Genomic DNA, 18990 nt, shown 5'->3' with positions numbered 1-18990 from the left:
AGTCCATGGGTCTCTGTGTGAGTCTATGGGTTTATATGCGAGTCTATGGGTCTCTGTGTGAGTCTATGAGTCTATGAGTCTATGAGTCTCTGTGTGGGTCTATGAGTGTCTGTGTGAGTCTATGGGTCTCTGTGTGAGTCCATGGGTCACTGAGTCTAAGGGTTTCTATGCGAGTCTATGATACTCTGTGTGAGTCTATCGGTTTCTATGCGAGTCTACGAGTCTCTGTGTGAGTCTATGGGTTTCTATGCGAGTCTATGAGTCTCTGTGTGAGTATATGGGTCTTTGTGTGAGTCTATGGGTCTCTGGGTGAGTCCATGGGTCTCTGTATGAGTCTATGGGTCTCTGTGTGAGTCTATGGGTCTAGGTGTGAGTCTATGGGTCTCTGTGTGTGTCCATGGGTCTCTGTGTGAGTCTATGCGTCTATGTGTGTGTCCATGGGTCTCTGTGTTAGTCTGGGGGTCTCTGTGTGAGTCTATGGGTCTCTGTGTGAGTCTACGAGTCTTTGTGTTAGTCTATGGGTCTCTGTGTGAGTCTACGAGTCTATGTATGAGTCTATGGGTCTCTGTGTGAGTCTACGAGTCTCTGTGTTATTCCATGGGTCTCATCAGCCAGCAGTGCCGTGAGCAGAGAATTGCAGGGCTGCGCTTAATCGTTCATGGAGCCCTCAAATATTTAACAATAACACACATTGCAAATTAAATGGAAAACTGTATAAACATGTTTGGACATTAAATATGTAAGAGGTATGCACTCGCAACAAACGCGCATTCACATTAACATGTTAATAATTATTACGAACAAAGATCCCCCGTATAGCCTGCAACAGACTGTTGGGGCAAGTGCTGTTAGCGAGTAGCAGCGGCACCTATGAAGGCCGGCAGGGTGGCACACGACGGGGTGGGTGGCCAGCACCACGCCTGGCACAACTATAAACTATTTTTTTAAAGGTGTCATTTTGCCAGGTGAAGATCTTTTATTAAATGACGGCTCACCGACAGTGGTGGCATTCCGCCGTGTGGACATTTTACAGCAGCAGCTAAGTTACTCTTAAGACCCGGTGTGATGTTGATTCTACATGTGGGAGGGGGAAAAATATCGGAGACAATTCCAAGCACTGAGCACGGGGAGAGAGAGAGACAGAGACGCAACCTTCAAATATTCAGCAGCAGCAACAGCAGGCATCGTCAGGGTCGGGATCGTACTCACGACCTCCTGTATACCTTGCGAGGTAGTCAACATCTCACCACGGAGAGAGAGAGAGAGAGACACGCAAACTCCAAATATACAGCAGGCATCGTCAGGGTCGCGATCGAACCCACGACCTCCTGTATACCAGGCGAGGTAGTCAACATCTCACCACGGAGAGAGAGAGAGAGACACGCAAACTCCAAATATACAGCAGGCATCGTCAGGGTCGCGATCGAACCCACGACCTCCTGTATACCAAGCGAGGTAGTCAACATCTCACCACGGAGAGAGAGAGAGACACGCAAACTCCAAATATACAGCAGGCATCGTCAGGATCGGGATCGAACCCACGACCTCCTGTATACCAGGCGAGGTAGTCAACATCTCACCACGGAGAGAGAGAGAGAGACACGCAAACTCCAAATATACAGCAGGCATCGTCAGGGTCGCGATCGAACCCACGACCTCCTGTATACCAAGCGAGGTAGTCAACATCTCACCACGGAGAGAGAGAGAGACACGCAGACTCCAAATATACAGCAGGCATCGTCAGGGTCGGGATCGAACCCACGACCTCCTGTATACGAGGCGAGGCACTAAACACCTCCTGGCCACCGTGGCGCTATCATCAGCACTAGGGAGACAAAGGCGGCCGGGCGTGGTTGCTCGTGTGCCACAGTGCCGACCTTCATAGGTGCCTGCAACTCGCGAACCAGCAACTTGAACACCTCCCCCCCACTCCCAGAATCTGCTCAAGGCTGTCCGCATGCACGGATGAGGCGGTGTGTGCTTTGTGTGTCGCGGGGAGCGGTGGCGCTGCGGTTAGCGCAGCGCTGCCCCCCCGGCTAAACCACCCAGTTCGACTCCAGCTCGCTCGCCCAAACATCGAGCGGCGAATATCTGAGCCATGGCCTCGACCTCCCCCTAGGTCGGCTCAGCCTTAAAAGACGTGAAAGGCTACTCGTTGGAATGAGCCCGGAGCGGTGTGTAAACGTCAGTGACGGGGATACAAAGACGGCCGCGGCGCGTGGCGCTGGTCACCCAAACCCCGCGTGTGCTACGGTGCCGGCCTTAATAGGTGATCGCTGACAGCACTTGATCCGAACAGTCTGTCACAGGCGACACTGCGGGAATATTTGCGCATAACGATTGTAACATTTTTAATTTGAGTACGCGTTTGTACGCGTGCGCGTAGTTCTTACATATTTAATGTCTAAACATGTTTGTAGTTATTTTTTTTTAAATATTCAATTCGCAATGTGTATAGTTGGTAAATGTTGAATTGCTGTGTGAAAGGTTAAGCGCAGCCCCTGCAATTTCCCGTTCACACAACTGCTAGCGGATGAGACCCAAGGACTCACACAGATACTCATAGACTTGCATAGAAACCCATAGACTCGGTGACCCATGGACTCATATAGAGACACATAGACTCACACAGGGACCCGTAGACTCACATAGAGACCCGTAGACTCACAAAGAGACTCACAGACTCACATAGAAACCCATAGACTCATCACACAGAGACCTATAGACTCACATAGAGACCTATAGACTCAGTGACCCATGGACTAACACAGAGACCCATAGACTGATCACACAGAGACAAGTAGACTCACACAGAGACTCGTAGACTCACACAGAGACATGTAGACTAACACAGAACGATAGACTCACACAGAGACCTGTAGACTAACAGAGACCGATAGACTCACACAGAGACTTATAGACTCACATAGAGACCCATAGACTCAGTGACCCCTGGACGAACACAGAGACCCATAGACTGATCACACAGAGACCCATAGACTCACACATATACCCGTAGACTCACAAAGCCATTGAATCGCACATAGACATATAGACTCACATATAGACCCATAGACTAAGTGACGCATGGTCTAACACAGAGGCCCATACACTCATTACACAGAGACTCATAGACTCACACATAGACCCGTAGACTTACAAAGACCCATAAACTCACACAGACACCTATAGACTCACATAGAGCCCCATAGACTTATTGACCCATGGACCAACACCGAGACCCATAGACTCATCACAAGAGACCCGTAGACTCACACAGAGACCTATAGACTAATACAGAGATCCGTAGACTCACATAGCCATTGAATAGCACATAAACCTATACACTCACATTTAGACCCATGGACTAACACAGAGGCCATCGATTGATCGCACAGAGACCCATAGACTCACACAGAGACCCATAGACTCACATTGCTCGTTATAACGTGTTCCGCGTTTGAACGGGCGGCATTGTTCAGCGTTATAACGGAGGGCGCTGTTCAGCGTTATAACAGCGGGGAGCGCGGTTCTTCATTGTAACAGTGGGGAGCGCTGTTCTGCATTGTAACAGCGGGGAGCGCGGTTCTTCATTGCAACAGTGGGGAGCGCTGTTCTGCATTGTAACAGCGGGGAGCGCGGTTCTTCATTGCAACAGTGGGGAGCGCTGTTCTGCATTGTAACAGCGGGGAGCGCGGTTCTGCATCGTAACAGTGGGGAGCGCTGTTCTGCATTGTAACAGCGGGGAGCGCGGTTCTGCATCGTAACAGTGGGGAGCGCTGTTCTGCATTGTAACAGCGGGGAGCGCGGTTCTGCATTGTAACAGTGGGGAGCGCGGTTCTTCACTGTAACAGCGGGGAGCGCTGTTCTGCATCGTAACAGCGGGGAGCGCTGTTTAGCGTTATAACAGCGGTGAGCGCGGTTCTTCACTGTAACAGTGGGGAGCGCGGTTCTTCATTGTAACAGCGGGGAGCCCGGTTCTTCATTGTAATGGGGAGGGCGGTTCTTCATTGTAATGGGGAGGGCGGTTCTTCACTGTAACAGCGGTGAGCCCGGTTCTTCATTGTAATGGGGAGGGCGGTTCTTCACTGTAACAGCGGTGAGCGCGGTTCTGCATTGTAACAGCGGTGAGCACGGTTCTTCATTGTAATGGGGAGGGCGGTTCTTCATTGTAACAGCGGGCAGCGCGGTTCTTCATTGTAACAGCGGTGAGCGCGGTTCTGCATTGTAACAGCGGGGAGCGCGGTTCTGCATCGTAACAGTGGGGAGCGCTGTTCTGCATTGTAACAGCGGGGAGCGCGGTTCTGCATTGTAACAGTGGGGAGCGCTGTTCTGCATTGTAACAGCGGGGAGCGCGGTTCTGCATCGTAACAGTGGGGAGCGCTGTTCTGCATTGTAACAGCGGGGAGCGCGGTTCTGCATCGTAACAGTGGGGAGCGCTGTTCTGCATTGTAACAGCGGGGAGCGCGGTTCTGCATTGTAACAGTGGGGAGCGCGGTTCTTCACTGTAACAGCGGGGAGCGCTGTTCTGCATCGTAACAGCGGGGAGCGCTGTTTAGCGTTATAACAGCGGTGAGCGCGGTTCTTCACTGTAACAGTGGGGAGCGCGGTTCTTCATTGTAACAGCGGGGAGCCCGGTTCTTCATTGTAATGGGGAGGGCGGTTCTTCATTGTAATGGGGAGGGCGGTTCTTCACTGTAACAGCGGTGAGCCCGGTTCTTCATTGTAATGGGGAGGGCGGTTCTTCACTGTAACAGCGGTGAGCGCGGTTCTGCATTGTAACAGCGGTGAGCACGGTTCTTCATTGTAATGGGGAGGGCGGTTCTTCATTGTAACAGCGGTGAGCGCGGTTCTGCATTGTAACAGCGGGGAGCGCGGTTCTTCATTGTAATGGGGAGGGCGGGACGCAGTTCCGCGTTGGGCGAAAGTGTTCGAGCGTTACAGCGTGAACATCGCCACGCGTTAAGCGAGGACTTGCCGTGCATTACAACTCAACCATTCCCGTTTATTACACCCCGCAGTTTGAGCAGCAGCAGCAGCAGCAGCAGGCAATTAGGGCAATTAAGTGGCATTAACATCACAGACGCGGTCTCATGCGAGTCTCTATAAGCAAGTCTTCATCACCCCCACGGTCTGTCTCAACAATAACAATCAACAAGTGGGTCGATAAAGTGAGTAACTCTATTGTACTTAGACGTTCGCCCGCACGCCCCGTTAAATCGTGGAGGTCATGAACGCTTCCACAGGGACCCATAGATGCCACATAGAGACCCACAGACTCATGGCCGTAGAGTCTCAGAGACCCATAGACTTACACAGAGACACATGGACTCACAGAGGCCTATAGACACACATAGAGACCCAATGACTCGCATAGATCCGTAGACTCACAGAAGTCCATATACTCACATAGAGACCCATAGACTCACATAGAGACCCATAGACTCACACAGAGACCCATAAACTCACACAGATGCCCAAAGACTCACACAGAGGCCCATAGACTTACATAGAGACACACAGACTCACACCGAGACCCGTAGACTCACATAGAGACCCATAGACTCACACAGAGATCCATAGACTCACACAGAGACCCATAGACTCACACAGAGACTCATAGACTCGCACATAGACCCATAGACTCACACAGAGACAAATAGACTCACACAGAGACCCATAGACTCACACAGAGCCCCATAGACTCACACACAGACCCATAGACTCACACAGAGACCCATAGACTCACACAGAGACCCATAGACTCGCTCAGAGACCCATAGACTCACACAGAGACCCATAGACTCGCACAGAGACACGTAGACTCCAATAGAGTGGAACAAACATCGTTACCAAGTAACTTTTTCATCATTGACGCTCACAACAATGATGATGTCATCACGACAAATATTTTGAGAGCAAATCTGTGATGCCGCCGCCACGGAGCCGATCGGCGGGCGGCCCACCTGCGATCTCGCCGCTCCGAGCGACGAGGCCGACATTGCTCCACCCCACCACCTCCCCACCCCCCCCCCACCGGAACACACACGCACGCACTCCCCCACCATTAGAGCGCGTGGGGAGACACCCTGGCCGACAGGTTTTCACCCAGAAGCCCTCGTAAAGGGATAATCTTCACGGTTTCCTGCAGCCAGGGAATTGGACGGTCTCCCCCGACGCTAACACCCACCGCGGCGCCGTGACTTTGGTTGTAATTACATGGTCACGACGGGGCTGCCGAGCCACCGCGGGTAGACAGCACACACAACACACACGGGTCAGCAGGCAGGTAGGAGGGCAGAGCCACGAGCGGCGGGAAAGCAGGGTCGCCCTCTGGCTGGAGGGTCGCTGAGCAGGTAAATTTAGATGCGGACGTCGCTGAAAGCAACGGCCCGGGGGATGCTGGGATACAGATGGGCCTACCGATTGGCGGGTGATCCCAGCGAGCTGATTGGCCCGCGAGTCGGCACCAGGTAGCCCCTTTGATGTAGAAAGAATAAAGCGGGTCAGGGCGAAGGAAAAAGGGTCTCTGGCTACTCGAGTCAACCCCAGGCCCGTCAACTCCCGAGTCCAGCCGCGCGAACGTCCGTGGGACGTATCGACGCGCCGCGAGGACCAGACAGCAGTGACGACGAACCGTGAGTAAGAGAGAGAGAGGGAGTTGGGACTTAGCTTAAGAGCAAAACCGGAGAGGGTAAAGGGGAGAAGGACAGGTAGAGTGTAGTGCCGACTATCGAGAGATAGATCGGTCCTGCCCCGCTGATCCCGACTGACTCGATTAAATAAGGGCTCGCCGACGCGGTGGAATAAATCGTCGGCGGTTACATAACGGACTGGTGTGGTTTTTGCGGAAGCGTGGGTGCGCTTGCTGTCGCGGTGGTCGTTACATAACAGACTGGTGTGGTGGTTTTTGCGAGTGTGTGGAAAGAGAGTGGAAGCGTGGGTTCGCTTGCTGTTCTCGGTGGTCGCCGCGTGTGTGGAGCGGCGCCGCGTGGATTGTGTGCGCTACGAACCGTCGGCTGCGGACTCCTGCGTTGCGAGCGGATACCCGTCTCGCACGCATGCCCATCGCATAGCCCTTTAAACCCGTTCAAACCAATCCCCCCAAGCGTCGGAGTGAGCACGAACGACGTCGCTTACCCTCCGACCTTTGACCCCTGTTACCCGCGTGTGATTGGTGCGTGGGACTGCGCGGGCGGGGAGCGTCGCGTTTGGGTGCCGGCGAAGCGCTAGCGGGTCCCAGGGGGGTCGAGTGGGATGCCCCACCGGCAGGAGACCCGGACTCGGGGGGGGACGGCACAGGGGGGGGAACAGGAGCGCGACGACCTTTCCCCGCCAGGGGAGGAGTGCGGCGGCGGCAGCTCCCACACTAGTGGAGAGTCTGGGAGCGTCGGTACTTCGCGGACAGGGTCGCAGGCAGGGGAGATCCCGGGGGCCGGCGACCCTAACAATATGGTGTCAGAAGCGGTACGAACCCCCGCGTTACCCCACGCGAAAATAAGGCATATATTCACTGGCCGGGGTACACCTTCGTGGAGAGCATTTGCCCGCAACGTCCTAGGGGCTAAGGAAATTAATGGGTGGACGGACGCGCAGACGCTACGTCAACTTAATATGAATCTGGATGGGCGGGCAGCCGATTTTGTGGAAGCCCTACCCGCAAGCGCGCAGACACAGCTAGAGGAGCTGATGCGCCGACTTGATCTGCGCTTCGGTACGCGCGATGAGGAGGAGGCAAAAGCGGCCTTAGAGGCACGCCGTCGCCAACCCGGCGAGGACCTGCGCGATTATGCCGAGGATGTGCGTGAGCTAACAAAGATCGCACGCCCGAGGCACACCATGGAAGCGATTGAGGAGCTGGCCACAGAGAAAATCCAGCGATACTTAATGCGCACGGCGTGGTGGCAGCCAGACGTGAACTGTACGCGCCTCTCCTTTGATGCCCTTGTCGAGCGCGCGCGCAAATGTGAAAGAATTTCTAGCGAACGCGCACAGCTCCGAGGACTGGGACGGGAGCGCACCATCGCAAGTCTGTCCACCGAGGAGGAAGAGGAGGAACAGGAGCTCACCAGGATGGTAGGGGGTCGGGAAAGGGGGCCTCCAGTATCCCGCGAGACCACCCCGGGATGGGTAGCGGGGATACAGGCGGGCATCGGGGGGATCGACAACAAAGTAACCCAAGTGGACAACAACGTAACCCAAGTACGGGCACATGTGACTACGCTGCAGACTACGGTAGAGACGATTCAGACCGAGTTGGGAGGGCTAGCTGGGAGGGTAGCCCGACTAGAAGCAGAGTCTGGGCAGCGGCGCACGGGGGGGAGAGGGAGCGGGCAGGGTGCCCACTATGGAGCCGCCACCCCCCCCCGGGCGTGTTATATGTGCGGCCGTCAGGGGCATCTCATGAGAGACTGCCCACAGATCGCCCGCGCTAGATATACCGAAGGGTTAAACGCCAACGCCCCCTAGAGAGTGGACCACCTAGGGGTGCAATCACCGAGGTCCCGAAACAAAACGACGATAATAATAATGGTAAGCAAGTGACACCCACACAGGTCACGGCCACAACACCCAAGGACGCGGTGAGGACGGGCGACTGGCTACGGGAGCTGGTGGCAGGAATCACGGGGGCCACGTCACTGGTGGAAGGACAGGTGAACGGGCAGCGCACCCGGATCCTACTGGACACGGGGGCCGTGGCCTCACTCGTGAGCGCCGCGCACTGCAGCGTGCTCGGGGTTGACGTGAGCCGCCTGCCGGCCCCGGATTGCGCGCTGCACACGGCGAGCGGAGCCGGGATGGGGTTGCTGGGAAGGATCTCCCTCGAGGTCCGTCTCGGAAACCAGGTGTGCACTCAGGAGTTCTACGTCTCGAGTGTGCTGTGCCACGAGTGTATCGCAGGTACCGACCTCCTGGAAAAGCTGGGGCTCAACGTGCAGCCCCGACAGCGGTGCGCCACCGTGGAAGGCAGCGGGGAACGGATTCCATTCCTGGGACGGGAGCCGAATCGCCCCCGCTTCACACCTGTGGCCGCTACCCTGACGACGGCCGTCACCATCGGGCCGCTCGCCGAGATGCTGGTACCTGTGGCGACACCCTCCACCGACCCCGCGCACCGACCATCGGGGGAGGTAATGCTAACTCCTCACCCGGAGTTGGCAAAACGATACGGGGTTGTGGGGTCAGCCACGTTGGTAAACGCCGATGGGGGCCGATTGTTCATGCGTGTGTTTAACCCCCACGGCACCCCAGCAATACTACGACAGCGCACCACAGTAGCCACCGTGCACCCCCTACACGCGCGCCACTCCAGCGACTCGGTATTCGCACTCTGGGCGGAGGACCCCGGTCGCCCCGAGGACCAACAAGACCTGGCCTGGCGAGTCGGCCCGACTCCCCACGCCGAGGTCGTCCCCCTTCTTGACGCGGTACACGTACCTTGGGCAGATTTACCCAAGGGAGAGGCCGATCAGCTACGCGGGTTACTGCGGGAGTACGCCGACGTGTTCAGCGAACACGATTCAGACGTGGGTCGCACAGATCTCGTTAAGCACCAAATCGACACCGGGGCCGCCCGACCCATAAAACTCCCCGCGTACCGCGTGGGCGCACCCGAACGCGCCCAGATCAAAGAGGCGGTCAGGGACATGCTCCGCGATAACATAATTCAGCCCTCGGCGAGCCCCTGGTCTGCCCCGGTGGTGCTAGTAACAAAAAAGGACGGGTCAACCCGGTTTTGCGTCGATTACCGCAAACTAAACGCAGTCACCCTCGGCGACGCCTTCCCCATACCGCGCATCGACGACACCTTTGACAGCCTCGCCGGAGCGCGGTATTTTTCCACCCTCGATCTCGCGTCCGGGTACTGGCAGGTGGAGATGACGGAGGAGGATCGGCCAAAAACCGCATTCACCACCCCGATGGGGCTATTCGAGTTTCGAGTACTCCCGTTCGGGCTCACCAACGCGCCCGCGACGTTCCAGCGGCTGATGGAGTTGGTGATGCGGGGCTTGCAGTGGGAGCAATGCCTGATTTACCTGGATGATGTGATCGTGTTCAGTAGATCTCTGTCTGAGCACTGGTCCAGGTTACGGGAGGTGTTCCAGCGACTGCGAGCGGCTCATCTCAAGCTCAAGCCGCGTAAGTGTTACATCGCACAGCGCGAGGTGGGGTACCTCGGACATCGCGTCAGCGAGGCGGGGGTGCGCACCGATCCGGACAAGGTACGCGCCGTAGTGGATTGGCCACAGCCAAGAAACCTGTCGGAGATAAGGTCATTCTTGGGGCTCGCCACCTATTACCGTCGATTTGTAAAGGGATTCAGCGAGATTGCACGCCCCCTCACCCAACTCACTTCCCCCAAGAACCCCTATCAGTGGACGGAGGCCTGCCAGACGGCCTTCACCACCCTCAAAGACCACCTCACACACACCCCCACACTGGCTTTCCCCGATTTTACCACCGACTTTATTTTGGACACCGACGCCTGCAGCAGCGGGCTGGGTGCGGTGTTGTCGCAGGTGCAGGAAGGGGTGGAACGGGTGATTGCGTACGCCAGCCGGACCCTGAGCGGGGCCGAGCTGAACTACTGTGTGACCCGTCAGGAATTGTACGCTGTGATCTTCGCGTGTAAACAGTTTCGGCCGTATTTATACGGCAGGAAATGTCGAGTGCGCACGGACCATTATGCTCTGCAGTTCCTCCTCACCTTCAAGGAACCGCGGGGACAGATGGCCCGATGGCTGGCGCAGCTGCAGGAGTACAACCTGCAGATCGAATACCGGGCGGGGCGGACGCATGCAAACGCGGACGCATTATCACGGCGACCCGCGGTGTGTGCCGAGACGAGGGCGGAGGAGGCCTGCCCGTGCTTCACGGGGGGACGTTGCCGACAGGCAACGGACCCCCGGGAACCCGCTGAACCTAACCCCCCCCCGGCGAGAGAGAGTGCGGTATGCGCCACAGAGACCCCCACAGGTGGAGGCGCGGACCCAGTCGGCCGCCCGGCGAGCGCAGGGCCCACGACTCGGGACCCCGTGGACCACCCCGCCCCGATCGGACGGATCCAGGAGGACGTCGGCTGCGCCTTCCCGGGCCTGAGCGACGAGCAGCTGAGGCAGACCCAGCAGCGGGATCCGGATCTGGCGGCGGTGGAAGCGGCCCTGCGGGAGGGGAAAAGCACCCTACCAGGGCCCTGGAGCGGTTTGTATGCCCGGTTGTGTGTGCAGAACGGGGTGGTACGGGAGTTAACCGAGGCCGGCCAGCCGGGGTGCATCTGTGTTCCCGCCCAGGTGCGACCCCAGCTGCTACGGCTGGTACACGACCACCCGCTCGGGGGCCATGACGGGGAACGGCGCACTCGGGAGACTCTGCGTCGCCAGTATCTCTGGCCCAAATTGACGCAAGATGTGGCCGCCTGGGTACAGGGCTGCCGCGCTTGTCAGCAGTGCGGGCCGAAACCGGCACGATACCAAGTACCCCTAAGGCCGTTCCGCGTCAGTCGGACGAACCAGCTGGTCGGCATCGATCTCCAGGGGCCATTCCCACGATCCCACCGGGGCAACCGCTATATCCTCGTAGCGGTGGAATACTTCACCCGCTACCCCGTGGCGGTGGCCATCCCCGATAAAACGGCCCTGGTAGTAGCCCGGGCGTTCGTGGAGCACTATGTACTTAAGCACGGGATCCCGGAGCGAGTCCTTACCGACCAGGGTAGCGAGTTCGAGGCCGAGTTGTTTCAGGCGCTGTGCCGGGAGTTCGGGATCCAGAAAGACCGAACCACGGCGTACCACCCCCAGGCGAACGGTATGGTTGAACGTATGAATCAGACTCTGGCCGGAAAGCTCAAGCGTATGGCGGCCGCAAACCAACGGGATTGGGACGAACACCTCCCCTACGCCCTGTTCGCCTACGCCACCACGGTGCACACATCGACGGGACAAACCCCGTTCCTAATGATGTTTGGTCGTGAGTCTCGTCTACCCGCAGACTTGCTGTTCGGCATTCCTCCACCCCAAACGGAGGAAGGGAGTCGCCCCGTGGAACATCTGATGGAGACCCTACGAGGGGTCCGGGACCGGGCCTACCCGCAAGGGGAGGCCGCGCATCGGCGACAGGAACAGAGCACCCGACCCCGCGTGGAGCCCCCCCTTTTCTTGACAGGTACCAAGGTGTGGCTACACACCCCTCGCGTCGGGGCCGGACAGGTGGGGAAGCTGACCACCTACTGGCGGGGCCCCTGGACCGTGGTACGGCAGATCTCTCCCTGGACGGTATTAATCCAGGGTGGAGAGAGGGGCCGAGAAACGGTGGTTAACGTCCGCCGCTTAAAACCATGGAGGGCAGCCCCGGCGGGGGAGAACCTCGCTGCCCGAGTACCGCGAAACCCCGGTGCCCCTGCGCCACCCGTGCTCGGGGGCCTCGCGCACTACATGGGCCCCGCCGTGCCCCCAGCCCCGAGGCGTCCCGGCCCCGCCAGAGGACGGCGGGGACGCCGCCCCTTAAACCCCGCTGCCGCGGAGTTTGTCCCCCAGCCCCCAGGTGCCGAGGGATCGGAGGAGCCACTGGAGTGGAGAAGGAGACCGCTGCAGGAAACCCCGAGGACGGAGCCACCTCCCCCGAGGCCAGCCACGAGATCCGGACGGATCCCCCGGACCCCGCAGCGCTACCTCGTGAGCGCGGCCCAGGCGAGGTGCTCCAGTCAACCCGAGACGGGGACTGGCACCTCGGGGGGCTATGTGATGCCGCCGCCACGGAGCCGATCGGCGGGCGGCCCACCTGCGATCTCGCCGCTCCGAGCGACGAGGCCGACATTGCTCCACCCCACCACCTCCCCACCCCCCCCCCACCGGAACACACACGCACGCACTCCCCCACCATTAGAGCGCGTGGGGAGACACCCTGGCCGACAGGTTTTCACCCAGAAGCCCTCGTAAAGGGATAATCTTCACGGTTTCCTGCAGCCAGGGAATTGGACGGTCTCCCCCGACGCTAACACCCACCGCGGCGCCGTGACTTTGGTTGTAATTACATGGTCACGACGGGGCTGCCGAGCCACCGCGGGTAGACAGCACACACAACACACACGGGTCAGCAGGCAGGTAGGAGGGCAGAGCCACGAGCGGCGGGAAAGCAGGGTCGCCCTCTGGCTGGAGGGTCGCTGAGCAGGTAAATTTAGATGCGGACGTCGCTGAAAGCAACGGCCCGGGGGATGCTGGGATACAGATGGGCCTACCGATTGGCGGGTGATCCCAGCGAGCTGATTGGCCCGCGAGTCGGCACCAGGTAGCCCCTTTGATGTAGAAAGAATAAAGCGGGTCAGGGCGAAGGAAAAAGGGTCTCTGGCTACTCGAGTCAACCCCAGGCCCGTCAACTCCCGAGTCCAGCCGCGCGAACGTCCGTGGGACGTATCGACGCGCCGCGAGGACCAGACAGCAGTGACGACGAACCGTGAGTAAGAGAGAGAGAGGGAGTTGGGACTTAGCTTAAGAGCAAAACCGGAGAGGGTAAAGGGGAGAAGGACAGGTAGAGTGTAGTGCCGACTATCGAGAGATAGATCGGTCCTGCCCCGCTGATCCCGACTGACTCGATTAAATAAGGGCTCGCCGACGCGGTGGAATAAATCGTCGGCGGTTACATAACGGACTGGTGTGGTTTTTGCGGAAGCGTGGGTGCGCTTGCTGTCGCGGTGGTCGTTACATAACAGACTGGTGTGGTGGTTTTTGCGAGTGTGTGGAAAGAGAGTGGAAGCGTGGGTTCGCTTGCTGTTCTCGGTGGTCGCCGCGTGTGTGGAGCGGCGCCGCGTGGATTGTGTGCGCTACGAACCGTCGGCTGCGGACTCCTGCGTTGCGAGCGGATACCCGTCTCGCACGCATGCCCATCGCATAGCCCTTTAAACCCGTTCAAACCAATCCCCCCAAGCGTCGGAGTGAGCACGAACGACGTCGCTTACCCTCCGACCTTTGACCCCTGTTACCCGCGTGTGATTGGTGCGTGGGACTGCGCGGGCGGGGAGCGTCGCGTTTGGGTGCCGGCGAAGCGCTAGCGGGTCCCAGGGGGGTCGAGTGGGATGCCCCACCGGCAGGAGACCCGGACTCGGGGGGGGACGGCACAGGGGGGGGAACAGGAGCGCGACGACCTTTCCCCGCCAGGGGAGGAGTGCGGCGGCGGCAGCTCCCACACTAGTGGAGAGTCTGGGAGCGTCGGTACTTCGCGGACAGGGTCGCAGGCAGGGGAGATCCCGGGGGCCGGCGACCCTAACAAATCCACTCAACCAAAATCGTTCCCCGTGGAGACGCTTCCGATTCCCAGTCTCTCTCCCGGTGACGAACCGCGGTACGATTTTAAATTCCCATGCCCATTCGTGCTGCGGAGTTCATTAACACACGACACGCGTGGATATCACAATTCCTACAATGCATAGGGATGGAGGAGGAGGCTACTGGGGGCAGTGCCAGGCTAGGTGCACCTTGAGGCTACTGGGGACAGTGCCAGGCTAGGTGCACATTGAGGAGGCTACTGGGACAGTGCCAGGCTAGGTGCACCTTGAGGAGGCTACTGGGGACAGTGCCAGGCTAGGTGCACCTTGAGGACACTACTGGGGACAGTGCCAGGCTAGGTGCACCTTGAGGAGGCTACTGGGACAGTGCCAGGCTAGGTGCACCTTGAGGAGACTACTGGGACAGTACCAGGCTAGGTGCACCTTGAGGAGACTACTGGGGACAGTGCCAGGCTAGGTGCACCTTGAGGAGGCGACTGGGGACAGTACCAGGCTAGGTGCACCTTGAGGCTACTGGGCAGTAGGAGGCAGTCGCCCTCCAACAACAACGGCGGGCGGAGGAGCGACGCTCACAACAACGAGCGGAGCGCCGGGTAGCTAAAGCACAGCAGGTTGGCACAGTAGGGGGCACAGGTGGTGCATCAGCCAGTCATCTCAGTCAGTCGACCCGTGGCACCTGCTGGGTCTGTCCCCGTGACCTCCTGCCAGCGGGCGTTCGACACCTCACGTGGCCTCAACGTGCACCTAGCCTGGCACCACAAGCATCGTGGTGACGTCACCGCCACTTAGTGACAAATGGCGGCTGCTGCTGCTGCTGCTGTTGTTGTGATAACAGCACTTGCCCCAACAGTCTGTTGAGGCTATACGGGTGGATGGGGAATGGATCTTTGTCTTTGTTGTGGGGAGCGGTGGCGCAGTGGTTAGCGCCAAGCCGGTGGCGAGCCGAGTTCGATTCCCGAAGCTCACGATCACCGAACCGATTCCGTCCCCCTCCGACCCGCGAACCCCGCCCCCCCCCCTCCCCCACACACCCGCCTAGGTCGACTCAGCCTTTAAACGAGTGCCCGGCGGGGTGCGTGAGTGAGACATCGGCATCGGGAAGACAAAGGCGGCCGGGCGCGTGGACTCACCGCCCGATTAAAATCGAAAGTCCACCACCCGTCAAAACTGAGAGTCGTCCTCCGGCGGCTATGACGGATCGCTCGCTACCACTGGGCGGTCTGAACCGAGGCTCGCGTTCTCGGTCAACCCCCGCTCGCTCGCTCGCTCGCCCCCTCGCTCGCCCCCTCGCCCGCTCGCTCGCACGCAAAGGCGACCGAGAGAGCGGTCAACCGGAGTCGACCTTTCGGAGGCAGCCCCAAACTCCACGAGGGCAAGCTCAACGCCAACGTCGTCGCCGTGGGAAAGTCCATCTCTCACCTTCACAGTCGGCCTCGGGGGAGTCCCGCCTTGCGTGAAAACTCACGTCCAGATCGGGAGTCCACCCGGCTGTTGACCGGGGCGGTAATCCATCTTAAGTCCACCTTCTGATTATTCACGATCCACAGCGAGGCCACCTTTCGTCATTGAAATCACCGACGGTCCCAACTTCCTGTTATTATATGCCACGCCAAATGTCCACCAATTCATCAGTCTCATTGGTCGTTCACCTTGTGGTGGCAGACGACCCTACAGAGTCCACCTTCTGATCGTTGACAAATCACAGTGAGTCCACCTTTTGTCATTTATATCACCGACTGTCCACATTCATATTATTATATGCCACGCCAAATGTCCACCATTTCATCAGGCTCGTTGATGGAAGACGACCATACAGAGTCCACCTTCTGATCGTTGACAATTCACAGTGAGTTCACCTTTTGTCATTTAAATCACCAGCGGTCCACCTTCATATTATTACATAGCACCTCAAAATGTCCACCAATTCATCAGTCTCATTGGTCGTTCACCTTGTGATGGTAGACAACCCTACAGAGCCCACCTTCTTATAATTCACAATCCACAGTGAGTCCACCTTTTGCAGGCCACCTCAAGCGATTGTCCACCTCATTGCTCAACTTTCCTGGCCCACGGTGTATTTAATCGAACATCATTTCCATCGTCCACCTTTCAATCAATTGTATAGCATCTGAAAGTCCACCATCGTTGACACCACCCGCGTGCTTGTCCACCTTGTTTCCCCCCACCCCCCCCCCCCGCCGCTCACGAGGTGAGTGCAGCCTCAGCGTTGTGGTCCACCTTCCCGAACGCTGGACCCGCAGCGATAGTCCACCGCTCTGATCGCTACCCCACTTCTCTCAACTGCCACTCGGCAATTGTCTATGGAAGATCTTCTTAAAAGTCGCCCCGTTTTAACGTCAATCCGCACCGCCTGACCGCTCGCAACATTCTGACGGCCTCGTTTTTGCGCAGTCCACCCTCCGAAAGTCCACCACCGCCGCTCAAACGCTCGACCCACCCTGCAACCTTTCACCCCGCGGCCGCACCGGCGCCGCGCTCCTCCCGAGAGGTCGGCTCGGCGGTAGTTCCACCCTTGGCACGCACTCACTTGATTTATAGTCCACCCTTGGCACGCACTCACTTAATGTTTTGAGTCCACCCCCGTGTCACCCTTGAGCAAGCTTGGCACCGACACCAAACGGTTGCGCCCGGCCCCCGGTGTGCGCCCCGACATCCATTGACTCCGTCCGCTCGGTTAGTCCACCCTTCAGCGATGGCCGATTTAGTCCACCCCTCGCCGGTAGTCCACCTCTCGATCTGTAAAATGGCAACGGTTAGCGGGACGCTCAACATCCGCCCGAGTGCATTTCAAATCCTTTAAAGGGGGTGGAGGAGGTGGGGGGGTGGGGGGAAATTTTAATTTTCTGTTCGTAAATTTATTTATTTTGAATCAGTGAAACTATTACTTCTACGTGACTTTACCGAGAGAACCAAGAATATAGAGTTATAGTTGTGTATTGCAACGGCTGTAGGCCGTATGGACCTGCAAACCAAATTTCCCCCGTACAAGAATACGGGGCTAGACCGTGATGGGTTGACAGCGATGACGCGTATACAGGGTGCTCCAAAAAAATGTGAACACTCACATGGGAGCTATCGTTTTTTTTAATGAAAAAAATATAAACGGGCAATAATACAACACTGTAACACGACAACACGTGTAATGGTCACAGCGTCAAGGAGTCCAAGAGTCTCTCCCACTTGTTCGCCATCGTTCTCAACGCGTGCCCTGAAATCTTATCCACGTGGTCTATCGGTCTCTGGAGGCAGCGCGTGTTGAGGTGCCCTCGTTGCAAATTCTCCGAAATGTTAACATTTTTTTGAAGCAACCAGTATTTGCAAGGTGTGTGTGTCTGTGCGTTTAGGTCGACTCGGCCTCAAACGTGTGCAGTAGACATCGCCACTGGGGAGACAAAGGCGGCCGGGCGTGGTTGCTGGCCACCCACCCCCTCGTGCGCCGTGCCGGTAGCCTTCACAGGTGCTGCTGCTCGCTAACAGCACTTGCCCCGACAGTCTGTTACAGGCTACACGGGGGGTCTTTGTCTTTGGTGTTGTGGTTAGCGCTACGCTGCGCTACGGACCTGGCTATGATCCGAGTTCGATTCCTGTTCACGGCCGCAACAGAACGTCGGTGACGATGATCTGAACAGCCGCTCCAATGTTGAATCGCAATCTGTATCGGTGCTGGAGGAATCCGATGAACTATCAAGCTCTTTGCTTCACAGATGTCCCAGTTGTTTCACTTCAAGAATTCCATTCATCTGGGACATACATCACCATCATCATCAAAGGCAAAGATCCCCCGCGTAGCCTCTAACAGACTGTTGGGGCAAGTGCTGTTAGCGAGCAGCACCTGTGAAGGCTACCGGCACTGTGGCACACGAGGGGGTGGCTGGCCAGCACCATGCCCGGCCGCCTTTGTCTCTCCCCGGTGGCGATGTTTACTGCACACCGCACCAGGGTAATAATTTGAGGCTGAGTCGACCTAGGGGAGGCCCAGAACCGGTTCAGATAATCGTCACCGGTGTGAGCTAGAATTGAACTCGGGTCGCCGGGTTCGTAGCGCAGCGTAGCGCTAACCGCTGCACCACCGCTCCCCACATCACCACCACCATCACCACCACCCTCATTACCCCCATCACCGACATCAACATCCATCAACCACCATCACCCATCCACACCACCGCAATCATCACCATCACCAAACCACTAACAACCACTCACATCACCCCATCACTCACATCACCTACATCATCATCATCATCATCGATAGCTTACATCGCCCATCATCAACTACCATCACCCCCCCCCCCCACACATCCCCCACACCACCTCCATCACCACCACCACCATCACAGCCATCACCCACACCTCCACACATCACCCACACCACCTCCATCACCCACCACCATCACCTCCATCACCACCTCCATCACCACCATCACCTCCATCACCCACCACCATCACCTCCATCACCACCACCACCACCTCCATCACCACCATCACATCCATCACCCACACCTCCACACATCACCCACACTACCTCCATCATCACCACCATTACCCCCATCACCCACCAATATCACCTCCATCACCACCACCATCACCTCCATCACCACCTCCATCACCACCACCTGCATCACCACCATCACCTCCATCACCCACACCTCCACAAATCACCCACACCACCTCCATCATCACCACCATTACCC

At 57.8% G+C, this 18990-nt stretch overlaps 1 protein-coding gene across 2 annotated transcripts in view; it reads right to left on the bottom strand.

Annotated features, from left to right (window-relative positions):
* Positions 1-18990, bottom strand: part of LOC116955754 (delta-sarcoglycan-like) — an 80549-nt gene that overhangs the window by 58538 nt on the left and 3021 nt on the right. Inside the window, exon 2 of one of the 2 annotated variants that reach the window (XM_076053584.1) lies at positions 16860-17035. The gene's annotated coding sequence lies outside the window, so the exon portion shown is untranslated. Of the gene's footprint in view, positions 1-15697; positions 17036-18990 lie in introns of both variants that reach the window. The other variant, XM_032977041.2, reaches the window with a different exon arrangement.

Source organism: Petromyzon marinus, chromosome 61, assembly GCF_048934315.1.
Source record: "Petromyzon marinus isolate PM22_M1 ecotype Great Lakes invasive population chromosome 61, UKy_Petmar_22M1.pri1.0, whole genome shotgun sequence".
Lineage (NCBI taxonomy): Eukaryota > Metazoa > Chordata > Hyperoartia > Petromyzontiformes > Petromyzontidae > Petromyzon > Petromyzon marinus.
Note: the sequence above shows the minus strand (reverse complement) of the source record. Positions and strands in the feature narration are given on the sequence as shown.